Consider the following 17,025-nt stretch of genomic DNA (forward strand, 5'->3'; position numbering starts at 1 on the left):
ACCAAAAACAAGCAATAATACACGACTACTAAAAACCACAATCGATATTTTTAATAACAGGTAATTAACGTGCGATAATCAATGGACAGGATTGGTAGTCGAATAGTTTACGATCGCTCTGTTTCAAGCCTAACAGGCAACTCGCGTATCCAGGGGGAGAGAGCGCACTTGGCCCATCCCTAATCATCCAAGTTTACAGTTTATTTCAACATCGGAGACAACGATACTAAAAATGCTTCCTTTCGGAACATAAACTGTAAAAATAAATCACACACCCTCCTGCCAAGAGTTTTACTATATACGCAATAAATTTACGTTCTGAGGGAGGGGCGCAAGTCAAAACGTAACGCCCCTAAGTAACGTCAGATCCTGTATCTGCCCCTGCAGACACATTGTTTAGACAAGATTCATGTAACATATAAACTTCTAAACTCTGAACGTGCGATAACAAATCGGAAATCATCTTAATTTATATTGTTTTATTGAATGTAAACAGCATTAAAAATCAAAACAGAGCACACATATAAATAGAAATATTTTGAAATTTACACCATGTCATTCTTTCACAACTCGAAACATAAAAATCGCAAGTATGTGTTAACGAATGTTGCCTTAATTACAAACAAAGTGATAAAACGGTTAAACATAGAAGGAAGTGCACCACCTCCAACATATCATTAATCTTACTAATCTAACAGGATAGGAATGGCATAAATGATCAACAGTATGAGCTTAAACGTTTAGGTATTCTAAGAAATCAGGGAAATATGTTCATAGACTAATGCTTATTCTTGTTTTATTTTGTTGTATTCGTTTTCAAATAATCAGTACTTCAAAACATGCATTTATTAAAGAAAGATATTAACTTGAACTCACAAAATAAAAGAGAGCACATTCGAATAGTAGTTTAAACAATTAATACACACTAACAAAGTTTTAAAGGGATAACTAGAAAAACAACTAGAATTTCGCAATCGGATGTGTCGCCTGTTCGGATCGCCAATCATTTTTCTAGTATATTGGTTAGCAGCGCATTGACTCCGACGGGGTCATCTACTTGCCATGATCTTTGCTAGGACCAAGTTTTAAGACTCTTCAATAATTCGTTCAAACAGTATGTATCAGAAACGAGTGTTACGCACACGACAAGGAAATCCCTATGTGTTTGCCATATTTCCATGGGGACACAAAACAATGCCACTTGAGCAAAAACACACCATCAAACAAATATTATAAGCGAACATAAATTATAAATAAAGGTACCTCTAAGTCACTGCACAATAAAAAATACATCTAGATCTAGTGTTATAATACTGTAACCGAATGATTGTCTGTCTAAATCGCTCATATCACACTTCTCGGCGCAATTTGCAAATACTTGTAACGTTCGTTTGAGCAAAGTGCTCTTTCGGGATACAGTATTAAATAGCATATTCAAGCACAGTTGTACAACAAGGCCAAACTGTTCGGATGTTAAATCTACTGCAGTCGAATGCTTGATATTCCTCTGCTGCAAATTTCTGCTGTGCATTTCTTTTCAAAGAATATCCGCATCTCCTTGCCGCTTGGTCTTTTATCGGGATCATTGTCCCATCCCCTGGTTATAATCTCCGCCACATCACTAGGTGGTCTATTTGGAGACCGAAAGCTAGGACGCCAGCCCCCACGCGGGTGACCCTGACGCTCCTTGAGCCTAGACATAGCGTCGCCTTGGAAGCCTGCTCCAAGTATTTCATGGTTCATATCGTCGGTGATCTCTTTGCCGAACCACATTTCCCAAAGCACGAGCGAGGTGCTGTAAATGTCGATCTTGTTCGACTGATTTTTTGTGCTCAGAAGGACTTCTGGTGCCATGTACGCCGGGGATCCGTTACACGTACGAACAAGTATGTTTGTTGCTTTTGCAACTCCGACATCAGTGATTTTCGCTGTATTATCATTTGCAATCTAAAACAAAGAGTAAAATGAGAGTTTTACTTTGGTATGCATGCGATATTTTTCGAATTACACAATGAAAACTACCGGGTCAAGACAATTAGCACTAATAGTAACGCGGTTCAGACGCACAGGGTGGAAGACATATAGGTTATTCAACGCGATACACGCAGCGTCACAATACAACAATGTCAGAGCAAATATATACACTGTAGACATATGTATTTACGAATACATTTTGATTGAACCGTTTCGATACGGGTTCGGTCAAATGAAACATAAAACAAGCGAATGTTATTTGAAAGCAGCGTTTCGTTCAAATATCCCGTTCATTTATCATCAGTTTACACTGTTTCAAAAACGAGCCTACCAGCACATTTTCCAGTTTCATGTCCCTGTGTGTGTAACCTTTCTCGTGGATGTATTCCAGACCCTTGCATATATCCAACGCATGGAGCAGCATTCCGTTTACTGCATCTTTCTTCCGTGGATGGTCGTTAGGGATTAAGCCCGGGATTCTCTTTTCACGGTCGATGGAATCTGGTAGTAAAGATTCTATTTTACGAACATGTATAATAACATATAGATAGGTGCATGTATTATTATGTTTCAGTTTTTCAGTTATCGAGTATACCACGATATATATATAGCATATGCATAGTAATAATCAACGAAATAACATGCACTTTTATCTTTTATGTGCAGATTTCCAGAAGATTCTTCAGGACATTGAAACTGCTCGTTCAATTCTTGAGCACCCTACATGCGAGCATACACGATTAATCTATCAATGGAAAACTTTTTGTATGTTGTTTCAATTACTCATAGACTGGATAACAAACATACCGGAGCAGTAATAGCCTTTCAGTGTGTCAGCACACAGCTCCATCACCATGATCCACTTCAATCCCTTGTCATTCTTGAGATTACTCGCCCCGTAATACCGTACAACATTCGGGTGTTTCAGGTCCCTGGAATAGGTTACATTTTTATACATATCATACATCGGCAAACAATACGTTCCTTAAAACATGCTTGTCATTATTCCATTTTCTTATGTCACGTCTTTATAACACGAATTTTGGGGAGAAGTTCAAACGACGTCTCCAACAAAGTTGGTAATATGTCTCCTAAATTGTTATAACCAGTAACGTTTATGTAGCCCTCAGACTGTTTCAAAATTCATTTAAAGTATTGTCTGGTCCATTTCCAATATTTTTGTTGACTGTTACATTTGACGGATATCTGATGTTGTGAGAATAGCTATCCGTATGGAGTGGAGAGTTAAGGCCTATTTTGAGAAATTATTGTTTGTACTTATTCCTAAAAGGTTACATTCGATATCGTGGATTATAGCGCTTCGTTAAATCCTAGTTGCAATACAACCTCCCGGAACAGCATACAGTACGTATGACCCCATTGTATTGTTACTACTAAAATGTTTTAAGAGAGCTACGAGGAATAACAAAACACTCTTGGGGCCATGTCCATATTGGATGTGCTTCCTGCCATGGACTAAGTCTGAATTTACACTTAAGACTCAGTACTACAAAATTTTCGGAAAAGTTCTAGGTGCATATAATTCGATATTTAAATTTGCTGTAGAAGTGGAAAATGAGACGGGTTGCAAATATTAACAGTGAAATAAGGAATAACGTGTAGTCATACGTAGCTGTTTTTCTTTATTTTTCTGAGTTAAACCTTAATTCATTAGTAGATACACATTGTGTGTGTGTCATGTGGACCCCATTACTAGTAAAGGGGTGGCCGTATGAGTGTGTTAGAGGGGGCGTAATCTACAAAGTTTTTAAAGCGACTTTAGTCCGACTTATCTTCAAATGTCTTCCTACCTACACCTAAACAATTTTAAAACAGTATCATCTATGCGTTTTTTTACTTGTACGTGAACATTATTTACAGTTTTCGCTCCTAATCAGTATACCTTTTAATATACTGGCTCAAGATAATGTTTACCTCATAGTGCGATCCTCCAGAAGGATTTCGGAGATGTTAGATTTGCGGACAGTCTCGATGGAAACCTGGAACAATAAAACTTTCAAATGAAATAGCTTTCAGCACTTATAATGTATTCCAAAAGAATATATTATCTAGACAATGCATTCGTAAATATTATAAACGAAGTGCATGTTTTTTTCTGCAAAATGGAGATAACATAATGAGGCAAGCGTTCTACTGTTGTCCCACTGTCACAATATCAAGCGGTTCTAACAGCCCATGATTGTCAATCCTGACAGATAGCCGGGATATTTTGCTAGAAGGAATTCATGCTCAAAGCAGGGTTAAGGGGCTTAGAACCCTTTGAAATTGCTTCATAAGTATGTTTTATTCATTTCAAGGTACTTCCACTGTTTGTCACGCGAATGTCTGAGCAAGAAACACTCTTCACAACTAAACAATAGTCTGAAAGTTAGCGCTTTTAATCCTAATTTCAGGATAAATCCTGAACTTAAGCACCCCAGTATTCACATTGGCATCCGAAAGTATCACACATAGATTTAAGCTTACTTTCACTGCAACAGGTTGACGCTTTCGTTTGAGTTCCGATTTGTACACTTCAGCAAAAGACCCTCTTCCTAGAGGCACTTTGTTGTCCCAGTCCAACTCTTGAATATCAAAGTCAAATTCCATAATTTCATTGATGTAAAAGATATCGAGTGTTCCATGCAGCTCCGTACACTCCATATTCAGTGTTGGAAGGACCTGTTGCATTTCTTTAAGCTCCTGCATGCTGTTCCGCAAAGTTTCGATCAGTTGTTTGTCCGACTACAAAACAATAATACAATGACAAATACAGGGACAAGCCCAGAAGTCGAAAATTTAAAAAAAACGGTTTAGGGTAACAAGGCAATGGCCCAAACGATAATGAATTATAGACACAATCTTATTAACGTCACATACACAAAAGAAATGCAAACAACTTGCTATATATATGTGTTGTATCATATGTTTGTTGTTGTTTGCGTGGCTCCTTGTGCTTTTAAACAGTATCTTGATAACATCATTAGGCTATCGAGCTTATCCCTGTTGTTTCGATAATTTTAATAGGTAAACGAACGATTGGTTATAGTTTATTCCTTTTAACTTTTGTTCACTATTTAACACAACCTGATCGTGAAGTCAAAGAGTCGAAACATAATAGGGCATTGAAATATACATGGACAAGCCCAGGATTTCAGCAATCACTCTGTTTAAAAGCACAAGGCTCTGACCCAAAGGCAACGAACTAGAAAGACAAACGCACACACAGCACAGACAGACCATACTTGCATCAGCATAGTTTTTCCAATCATCATACAATGTGATGTTGTACGAAAATATGGATACATTTAAGGCTGTTAATCGTACCTCAAGGAACACAGGAAGTCGTTTAGCTGCTTCATCGACTTCCTTGAAGTATCTACTGAAATACTTTTTGAGTTTAATACCGATGTCCTTCTGTTCTAAAATACTCTGTAAGTAAAGAGTGGTAGCCTCAGCCATGCCTTGTGTCTTGTTGCCGTCCTTGTAGCGGTCTCTGTTGTGAAAAAGTAAGTATAAGGCTATAAGTAACTATAGCCATACGTCTTTCATGTTCTTACAATACATAATAAGATACAGGTTTAATTTTATCCACAATTAAAACTGCACAATTATTGTTTTCGATAGTTTTGAAAGAATGGTCTTTAAACCTGAACCGAAATTAATGTAAAAATCAGTGTTTTTGGTAGTGAGTGTAATGGTAATGTAGGTGTTTCTGGACTAGCACATTCAAACCAGCCCTAAGTTTACTTAAGGCTTACAGTCGCTCACGTAAGCTAACGTTAGCAAACTGTTCTGTAGAGTATCCCTGTTGCATTGAAGAACTTACACCACAAGCATGGAACCAAACAGAAACGTTAGCCGCAAACATTACAAAACGCAGGGCTGGTTCTCAGTCTTATAATGATATGCTGTCTCGTAAGAAACAAATTATTACTTGAACAATTTCTTCACGCGTTTGTCGCCTGTGTCCAGCATCCCAATGCAAGAGATGGCCCCACCTAATGTGTTGTATGTCCTCTCCATCTTTCCTTTCTTCTTTGAAAATATTCCCTTTACCGGCACAACCTTGATTGTCTTCATCATCGGATTAGTGTGATTGCTGTCCGTCAAGAACTCTAAAAGTTACATTTTAAATTGAAATTGTCAATATTATATCTCAGACTTTTTCTGGTAGTATATACGAGTATTCTATGACGAGTTGCATGAGCTTCACAAGACACATTGCAATATTATAGCGAAGTGACGCCTCTAATGTATTTGTGTTCATGTATTACCCTATGAAGTTTCTATTTATATGTTAATAAATCATACTGGGGTTTGAACGCTTAAAACAACATACTTTCAATGTCCTGTACTTGGTGCCGAAGGAGACCAAACTCGTTTGCGAACACATTGATGATTTCCTGGTCAATGTGTTTAAGTATGTTGTTCTCTCGTTGCCACCCATCCATTACTCGAGCAATCCTCTCTGAGATTTTCACAGCGGCCGTGTCTGCAGTCTGCTTCCACCTTTTTTCCACTCCCGCACACTCCAGTTCATCCCACTCACAAAGCCTTCATACAGCAGAAAATACAATTAAAAAAGCAGAAAATGAAATGCAGGCACCATGGAATAGAATTAAAACAGCTGAAATTACAATTAAAACAGCAAAAAAATCAATGAAAACAGCTGAAACAGCTGAAAATACAATTCAAACAGCTGAAAATACAATTCAAACAGCAGAAATTACAATTAAAACTAGAACAGTCTTGTCTATTTTGGTCATATTGCTCTTTGACCTTCTGCTAAATATATGATGTGTTATGCTCAAATACAATAGGGTTATTTATACTGGGATTTGAATTCAAATCAAGGTTTTTTTGAGGATTTGAATTTCAAGAGAGGCAAACCGAGTGAAATCACAATCCGCCAAAATCCACGATAATAACCCTTTTTATACACATTACTGGTTAAATAACGTAAAGGATTCATGATTTCATATTAAATGTCAATTAATGACGCACTACTTTGATTCATTTTTCTTTCGCTTTAACATCGCGCAATAATACATATTATGACGTGACGTCAGCAGAGTGGAATGCAATCGTAATGCACTGGAGTTGAATACTGACTAATGAAGTACGTTATTTTGCGATATGTATTGCGTGTGGATGTATGATGGACTTCGGACTTGCCCTATCTAGAATGTATTTCATCACAAATGATTAACTGAAATAGCAGCACAAAAAATCACACGGTAAAATGGAACACATAGGTAGAGATTTAGGATACATTTAGGGAACATGCAGACAGCTTAACTCACATGTTTTGTGTTTTTTGTCACACATTTTCTCCTTGATCAAGTTATTTATTTTGAATATCTCAAACTCGACCTTGTCATTCAGCCTTCCCATACAGTCCTTACTGTTACTCTGAAATGAAACATTTTCTAAACCATTTTTTTTCTTCAAATTTTAAACTATTTAGCCTTCCTTAAAACCATAAGTGCTTTTAGTGGTCCTGTCGAGTCTCTCAAAATCGATTAGAGTATAAATATGTTTGTATGTTTGAAGTACGTAATCATGTTTTAAATCAAACATTAATCATAAAGCGTTAAATCATCATTACTGAATGAAATGAAGTGATCCTCTAGATAGATATGCATTAGCATAATTTCACGGCTAATTAATATTCTTAATGTGTGAATGGTTAAGATGACTCACAAAGAATCAATTTACAGGCTTTAAGATTATCCGTGCTCGAAGGAAAGAAATGTATCGGCTTGTTTTGTCAACATTAAGCATATCATTTTGAAACTAACGTGTATTTTGAGGAGGTTAAATGCATACCTGAAGCTCCTGAACATGTTTCTGCATTTGGTCGTACTTTGTTTTCAGTTCATCTCCTGATAGTTCTTGTTGGACGCCTGTCACTCGAAGTATGTAGGAAGCCCGAGTCAAGAAAGAAGCAAGCCACCTGCGATAGAGCAGTAACAATAATCTTTACAATTCTTCGACAAAAAGCATGGCAAAATCTTGAATAGATAATACTGGTATATAGTATGTATTATCATCCGCTAAACAAAACTATAAAAAACGCTCACCTTTCTTTCTATGGCGAGCGCATATTGTGCCTGCTAATATAAATATATACTAAGATTAATGTGAATGAATTGAAAGTAAAATATCTGCACGACCCAGGCAAAGACGACGGCAACAATATCAAGGCTTAGAATCATTATCTTACAACTTGTTTCGGAAACAGCTGTGTTTAAAACGACGATTAAACGGCAATGGTTTTTTTTTCAGCGCCTTACCAGTAATGGTTCGAAAGACCCTGTCTCAAGGAATTAGGAATAAGCTGTTCCATTTTCTTCAGAAGTTCAGTATGTTGTTCCGTATGACATTTATGTCTTTCATGCACCTCACGCGCCTGGAATATGTGATCAGTGTTGATTGGTTAGTAATAACAATAAGCTATAATACAAAGGAAACTACAGGTACAAGCCCAGTTGTCAGTATTCAAAAATAAACCCTGTTCGGAGGCAAAGGCCAAATCGACACTGAACGAGAGACACATACGTACGAGTACAACATCTCAACCAGACAACACATCCAAAAGATTTATTAATAAATAATTGGAATGCCGCTTTGGAAAGGTACTTTATAACTTAAAGCAACGCACAGAATTCCCTCTCTATATTTAAGATAGAGAATGCTACATCAGATTGATATTTTGTTTAAGCGTGAGTGATGCATATAATCAGAGTTCTGATAATTGTCAGTCCTGAAAAATAGCCGGAGGACTACTAGTATTTGAATTTTAGAGATTTATGCACATCTTCTTAACTGTACAACACTCTGAAGTTAAAAGATCCCATTCCTGATTTGAGGATTATTCATGAACTTCAAAACCCCTGTTCTTATAGTATATGCTGACACTTGAATGCCTAGTTCGAACGTGTTATGTTGTATAGCTACAATAATGGATCAATCCATTTTGAGATGCAATGACTTATCTATATTTGTCTTAGTCTTATCAACTAGATTCACTTACCTGATTCACTGACATGTAGTGCAGCTGATGTTGCCTTACACCAGGATATACGGCCGTCAGTTTCTTAAACACATCTTCTTGGACATCCTTTTTGTCTTTATCCGGCACATTTTCCCATTTGTTACCAATAAAAAGCGACGATTTTGGACTGAATTCGTCACATGAGTTCACGACTGTCTTCAGTAAATGGCCAAGCTTAAAGGAGAAGACGGTCGTGACATAGTGATAAGTTATTACTTTTTAAAAACAAAGTTTTTCTGTAAAGAACAGTTCTTACAAATGTTTATCAATGTAATGCAGCTTAATCTTAGTTTATAATAAAGTGTGTTCAATCAACGAGCTAGTCTGCGAGCCGCGACGCATGATTGCTTCTGGTGCATATTAGGAAGATACGTATCTTTCCAATGGAAATGGTACCGTTATTTACCCTGCTTTGTTGCACCCCTCCTGCGGTGTTAGTATTAATCACGTAGAGAAAGCCAAACGCCGAGTGAAGGTACTTATCCAGTCTTTGGTCAACGTTGCTACCTCCTTCTATACCAGGCATGTCAACTATTACTATTCCCTCCTGCAAAATAGATCGAGTTTGTTATAATAATTGGAATTTACTGCGTTTTAGTGACTGATTCTCCTTGCCAACCTCCTCCATTTTCGAAACCCCACCCCCATTTGATATCAAAAACATTTGTCAATCATTCACATGAGAAAGATAAAACAAAAACATAGAATATTATATATTGTATAATGTCCCCTTTGCAAACGATTCACATGCTTTTGACATATGAACACTGGTGTATATTACAATATGAACTAGAGATGATTCGTTTTGACAGGTTTTAAATATAAGCCCATAATATCTGGGAGGAGGAATCTTATAAGCCATCGAAACAAATCAAATTAAATATAGATATATATATATATATATATATGTCAGATATGAGCAAAATATGGGTAATGATATACAGCCTTATCATTTTAAAAACTCCAGTATGCAAGGAATTAAAACGTCAGTCAATGAAATCATTCGATGTCTTTGATAAATTTGCAATTCCCATGATTGAATAACACGTCAGTTGGGAATGTTCAATGCTCACAAATTTGTTTGCAATAATCAAACAAAGAAAACCATTTAAAAACAACTGAATTATGATCAGGTACTTCTATTGTACAACTTAAGTGTTTTTCAATAAGATATTAGTTACTGTATGCTATTGATAAACATAAATGACAAATGTTTAATTGCTGTGTTATTGTACTGCGACTTTATAAATCCAATAATTAATAGCCACTAAATTCACATGGACTATACAAATGTAGAGTATTAACAAATAGTAGTAGCAAATACATAGAAAAGAAGACAATGTATACATTTGACTAAGCAAACTACATTTATGAACATCAAAGAAACAACCAAAGTCGTCTACATAAATACAAAAGGGATTTCACATTAACATGAGTGGAAGCGGAAGAGTCTTAAAAGGTAGTCTGTAAAAATGAAAGTAGTCCCATGTTTGTTTATGGCTCACGAATTAAACAAATATAAACTTAGAAGGGAAAACACCTACGCTGAGCGACTCAAGTGGATAATACACTTCTATATGTTCATACGGGTTATCATCATTGTCATCACTAAGCCGTATAGTCTGATGGAACTCCTGTATTCCCCTATCGTCACCTGAAGATAGCGCGTTTGAATGCCGTTTATTTAGCAAATACTCGACCGAATTTGTCAATTTTTTTAACGTTAATGGTAAGAACATATACATTTTCAAGCAGAGTGTAGTTCAAATATTTATTCAGTGCAAAATTTTAACAGCTCATTTATATTCTGCGCTTGTTCATATTTAACAATACTTCACACAATGTGTCACAAGAACTTCCGTAAACTATCATGATCAGCCTAAAGAAATATATATTTCCTTTAAATTCAAAACGTAGTGTACTTACTAGCATACATGGTTTTGTCAGCGCAAACTGGTTAAAAACCTTGAGCCGTATTCATAAAGCATATCCAGTGAAAAATTTCAGCTTAGAGAAAAAAAATCTAAAAAAACTAATGATGTTTGTAAACTAAAAATATAAAAAATAAGCAAAAATAATATCAAAATGAAGAAGTATGTGAATAAATTTGATGAAAAATAGAGGGTATTCAAAATATTCTGTGTATAAAATGAATATTTTCACTATGTCGAATATTTCACTAAGAAGCTTTATGAATACGGACACTCGGCCCATGTTCACTAATGTATTGAATTTAAATTTGAGACTCAAACTCAACGAGATAAATATTTAAATTTCATATGCATCCATTAATATCATTCCTATGGACAAAACTAAAATATACATGTATAGCATGTACAGCAAATTTTAGCATCAAAGCCTTATTTATGCTGATTTTAAGGAAAAATCAAGGCCTTTTTAGTTGGGAAACTTAAAAGCGTAAACTTTTGAATTTGGAAAATTTAAAGCGTCATCGATTCAAACTAATTTATACAAAATGATTGAAGATAGAAGCAAAATCGAATTATCTCAGCACAAACAACTGTGCTATGTTTTATGGGATTATAAATATCTTATTATTGGTAAATATGCTTCTTTTCAATTCGGAAGTTACTGAATATCGCCCTCTACTAAAGAATGTGGAAAAAGCTCTTACTTAAACTTATGACCGTTTTCCCGCCATTCTTGTTAAAACACACGGCCTCTTTCCTATCGCATTTTCTGATCTCGACAAAGGTGTTGGTGCACTTGAGGGCATCTACGGGAAGAAGGCTCTTTTCAAGCAGCAGGTTGATGATGCTGGACTTTCCCGCACCGACCTCACCTTAGAAGGTATAAATGAAATATTGATTGCCAATTAGTTTAGCAGCGTAAATTGAGTGGTTATTTAGAGGTTAATACACGGCGTAGCCGGGCCGTTGAGTGATAATTGGCCCGAGTGACTCATAATGGTCCGAGACGTAGTCACTCAACGGCGCGGCTACGCCGTGTATTAACCTCTTTAAAACATATGTATGTTGTTGTTTTTTCTTATTTCTAAGTCTACAGTTTGCTTTTTAAAGTTTACCAGCTATCCAATAGTGCTTATTTTGCTCTCGCTTGACAACGATGAGTTAACTCACTCTCAAATTAGATTTACTTTTATTTCGTTTTTGAGAGTGAGCCAAACAGGCAAACAGCATTTTGTTGTCACTTTTATTTTTCCCATTCCAATTTCAATTCACTTTGAACAGTCCACAACGTCTATCCGATTTTTTCTGTACGAATCACTGACATCTTTGTGTTCATAGTCTGAATAACTGAATTCAATTCAATAAATATGAACACCTAGCAAGTAGAACGACTGCTTGTACTCAGATAAACCAATACTTCGTATTAATGATGTCAACATGTATGAACAGTTGCTGTTTTTCAAGTAAATTCAATTTTGCCGCTCCCTTTGTTTTGTATTTGAACGTCAACGCAGAATGAAAAACGCCCATCTAACGGTCCATCCTGGTTATCAAACACTAGCATATCTTCCTAAACTGCGTACGCGTTTGCCTCCCTTTAAGATTTTAACAATAAATATGTTCAAGCAGATTAATAAATTTTAATTATTTAGTCAAGACATTATTTCACAGTTGAATTCACGTGCGAATGTTCTACGGGCCGCAAAATGATAATCGATAATCGGCTCGGGCCGCAAAACTGATAATCGCTGAGTCATGCAAATAATCGCGAAATCCCTGTACAAATGTGTTACTATATATAGTTATATATAAATATGTATTAATGAGTTATGAAGTATAAAGACAATCAAGAATGACATGCAAAATACTCTGAGAACGACCTCCAAGGAGTAGATACGGATATGGCTTCGTCAGGACTTTACAACAACAACAATAAGCATTTCCTAACCTAAATATCACACTGGTCATGTGATATGATATATTGATGAAATTCAAATAGAAATAATTTTATCAAATTTAATTGCAATTAATAATTTAATGTAAAAAGATACTTATTAATATATTTGATTGTGATTCATTGCCAACGTTGGAGTTTATCAGGCTAACGGCGATCTCCATCGATTTCTCCTTTTTGTGCAATAGTAGCGTTGACACTAGTTTACCAGTTATTGCTGATAAGAAATACAGTTGTCATAAAGTTGACCAGTCTTTATAATATACGTTTCGATGACTATTTAGATTAAGACGATTTTAGTATGAGTCATAATTGAGTAGATCTGTTTTGCAGAGGAAACGTTGGTTGACCTCATTTGACTGTTAATACTGAAATCTCAAATCATCTCTAAATAACTAACTTGTTTTACATCTTTTAATTCGTGCCTCTATGGAGTCTGTAATTGATCGCTTACAAAGACATTTAATTAAAGCCATTTTTCACACCATTATCATTATCAGAGCTTGATATTTTTCTCATAGTAGTGTAAAACAAAATTGCTTGTAATATTTCGGAAAAGAGACAGACAAAACAAAATATAACCTGCAGTTGCTATCATTTAGTTCCGGTCTTTTACGACTTCAAGTCAAAATGTCATTAATGATGATACAGCTTATAAAAAAATTACTACAAATTATATATGAAAGAGAATATTTTCCATAAGTCGAAAAAAACCAATGTTGGGTTGGGTGCATAAACGATAGACCAAAGTGTATGCAATTAAGAATTAGAACTAAGCATAACTAATAAACATGTTGACTCGATGCAGATGTGTAAATTATAATCTCCTTTAATACCCTTATTTATTATGTTTCATATCTCATATGTATTGCTAATATTGCCAATTAAACTTTAACATTTTAAAAGAAAATAAATCAGTTCAAAACTTTATTATTTTATAAACGATATACGTCGGAACTTTTAAACTTATGAATATCTAATAAGAAATAACACCTGTTAAACAAAAATATATTTAACCCTTGACATCGAGTATCATTATTTAAACTAAATAATAATGGTATAAGGAAAGAGGGCAGTCAAGCATTAGTCACAAATTATTTTCAGATCGAACAAAGGAGCAGATAAGTTATCAAATAATTGTATTGCTATAAATAACAAACTTCGTTTTACGTGCCATACCCGAAGTGCCATAACCTTGCCGATGGATAATTCCTACCCCTCTGAGGTCACGCCGCGGGAAGTGCAATACAACCTTTATCGTACAGTTGAACACAAAGTTGCTGAGCATCGTTTTTCTACTTTTTAACACAAATGTTTTTAAAGAACCAAAAGTTATTCTAAATTCATTCGAAAAGTGCATTTGAAAGGGGAAAATAAAACTGCATCGTTATCCGCTGGAAGCTAAGCGATCGGATGACTATAAATTACTTTGAATAACTAAACAAAATTTAGCTCCTTCTTTCTACTACGAGACTTACAAAACGCTTAGGACCAAAATGTAACAATCATAAAATTTAAACAAAATCATCATCTTAGAATGCAAAAAGTATCCCAACATTTATATAGGAAGTAAGTTGATCTGTTGAAAGACTTATTCGTGAAAACTCTTAAACAATATTTTCCTTATATAACTCTATGGGAACTTTCACTACACTGGATTTTTCCATAGTTGGCTATGATGGACATGTTAGGAAAATCGACTTAAGAAATAATGTTTTATAAATACACGTTCAACTGAAATATAGCCAGCATTAGTTTTGCAAAAAATTATATCAACATTTAAATCGAAACAACGTTCAAACATACGATAAGAGGTCGCAAAATTGAGTGTGTTTAAAATATAAAAATGGTACTGTTAGTTTATCCTCACCTGCAACTAAAACGCAGCATTCACCTTTCTTCAACAACTCTCCTCTGTCCTTAAAATCATGTTCTAAACCTAAAAGTACACAAAATAAAGTTCACTCAGGCAATCCTAGTATTGTTTCAGCTATTCATTGCAACTACAATGGGTTAATGCGAAGACTACAATGGCTGTGTACAGTTTAAGGATAATTTTCAACGGTTTTAAGCTTTTTCGATTTGTATTGTCCTTAAAATTTACCCGCTAAATGCATCATAATGCGCAGATATTGCCACTTATAGTTCAACTCTACAAGAGGCAGCATTTATTATGCTCTATTACCATAATTATACTGTTATTCAATCCATTAAACATCTTACTTGGGTGTGATCTTTTCATGTTTAATCGGAGTTTCTTTGGAAATTTCGATATGAGAATCTCGGTCTTTTGGAATTTCTCGCAGAGTTTGTTTCTGACGCCGGCTTGGTCACGAGAGGCTTTAATAATGCCATGGTCAGAGGGCCTTCCTCCTCCATTAATCTAAATATAACAGCGAGCTCAAATCAATAGTTTATTGAATCAAACATCAAGCAAATACACTAAAATGACGAGACATTTAAAACTCTGAAAGAATGAACAAATAAGGTGTGTTTTATACATAAAGTTGTACATTGTACATTGTCCGAGATTATCTTAACATATGTAATGTGTCCTCCCAAACACGAGCATTCGTTTCATTCAAAAATCAAGTGACATAATACCAACTTACGATTTCATTTAATATGTATAATACAAATAAATAATACGTGCAAATAAAAATGAAATCATATTACCTTAATGATTTTAATCCAATGTTCTATCAAAATATTATGAATTTCCTGTAGATTCTTGGCACCTTTAATGTTAACTCCCCATTGCTCAGCAAGGGCTCGGTTGTCTTTTAGCCCTAGTTTCCGTATGTCGTCAATGTTATTGATTGATATCATGTCTAGTTTGAATGCAGACGAAATTTATACTTTGTGCATCTTCTGAAATATATTATAGATTTGCATAATACAGTGGGAGTGTATTATATTTATACATGGTTCATAGCCTATGGTAAGTTTCATCTTACAAACATTATCTCTTTTCATTACATCCGTGTCTACGTGTGCAGTATGTGTACCTGGTTTATAGTTTATCATAAGTCATATCTTACAAACATTATCTCTTTTCATTACATCCGTGTCTACGTGTGCATTATGTGTACCTGGTTTATAGTTTATCATAAGTCACATCTTACAAACATGATCTCTTTTTGATACTTACGTGTCCGTAAGTATTTTTAAAACATACGTGTCTTACAGTGTATACAAGGTTCATAGTAAGTAACATTAAACAACTTTAACGACTGTTCTTCCTCTATTCAAGTTTTTGTTATAACAGAATAATAACTTATGCATAGAAAACTTACATCGCTTCTATTCTTAACCTCGTAAATAAGTTATTAAGAAAAAATCAATCTAAGAAAGAAATTAAACAAAACATACCTGAGTATGTGTTTTCCTTCTGTAAAATATCCTATGAAGAAATAGAAAATCTTTTTTGTTAACACCGAGGCGAAATCGTCAATATTATTCATTTATTTACACAAAAGAAGACCCACTCCAATGTAATGCGCAGTGAACATTCTGAATAGAACTTCCCTGTTTCATGTTTCAATTGGTTTTAGTTCTTCTGAATGTACTCCGATAGGTTTGTTAAACAATTCACCGAAGACATGAATAGTTGGCTTGTAATTAGAATACACTTCACAATCAGCCCAATTTAAGTTTCATTATTAATCTATTAACTTCTTCCGACGTTAAAGCGTTAAAGTGGAATCAGACTCAGTTACTTATTCCAAAGCTCTTTCAAATGACATATCGGCAAGGACAATCTTTGCTTAATTGATTAATTGAGTTGTACTGGGTATAATGCTACAATGTGCAAAACAATGAACATTTATTACATAAACGGAAGTAACGTAATATACAGTCAAACCCCATTGTATCGAACTCCCAGGGACCGGCGAAAATGCCTCGAGTCTAGGGAAATTAGAGCCAAGCGGAATTGTTCACTTTCAGTATAAAGAAATCGGTCCTTTACATCTAGTTCGAGTCAACGAGTTCGAACCTACTGGTTTCGACTGTATACCAATTCGTGCGGTTTAAATAATAAGAAAACCTTCACATAACCTATCCACGATGGTTTACAAAATGTACCAACACTTTACTGCTTACAA

The 17,025-nt window shown here is 35.1% G+C and overlaps 1 pseudogene; it reads right to left on the reverse strand.

Annotated features, from left to right (window-relative positions):
• Positions 1 to 462: 462 nt before the first annotated feature.
• LOC128223005 (uncharacterized) lies at positions 463 to 16,624 on the reverse strand (annotated as a pseudogene).
• Between the last annotated feature and the right edge of the window lie 401 nt (positions 16,625 to 17,025).

Source organism: Mya arenaria, chromosome 17, assembly GCF_026914265.1.
Source record: "Mya arenaria isolate MELC-2E11 chromosome 17, ASM2691426v1".
NCBI classification, from domain to species: domain Eukaryota; kingdom Metazoa; phylum Mollusca; class Bivalvia; order Myida; family Myidae; genus Mya; species Mya arenaria.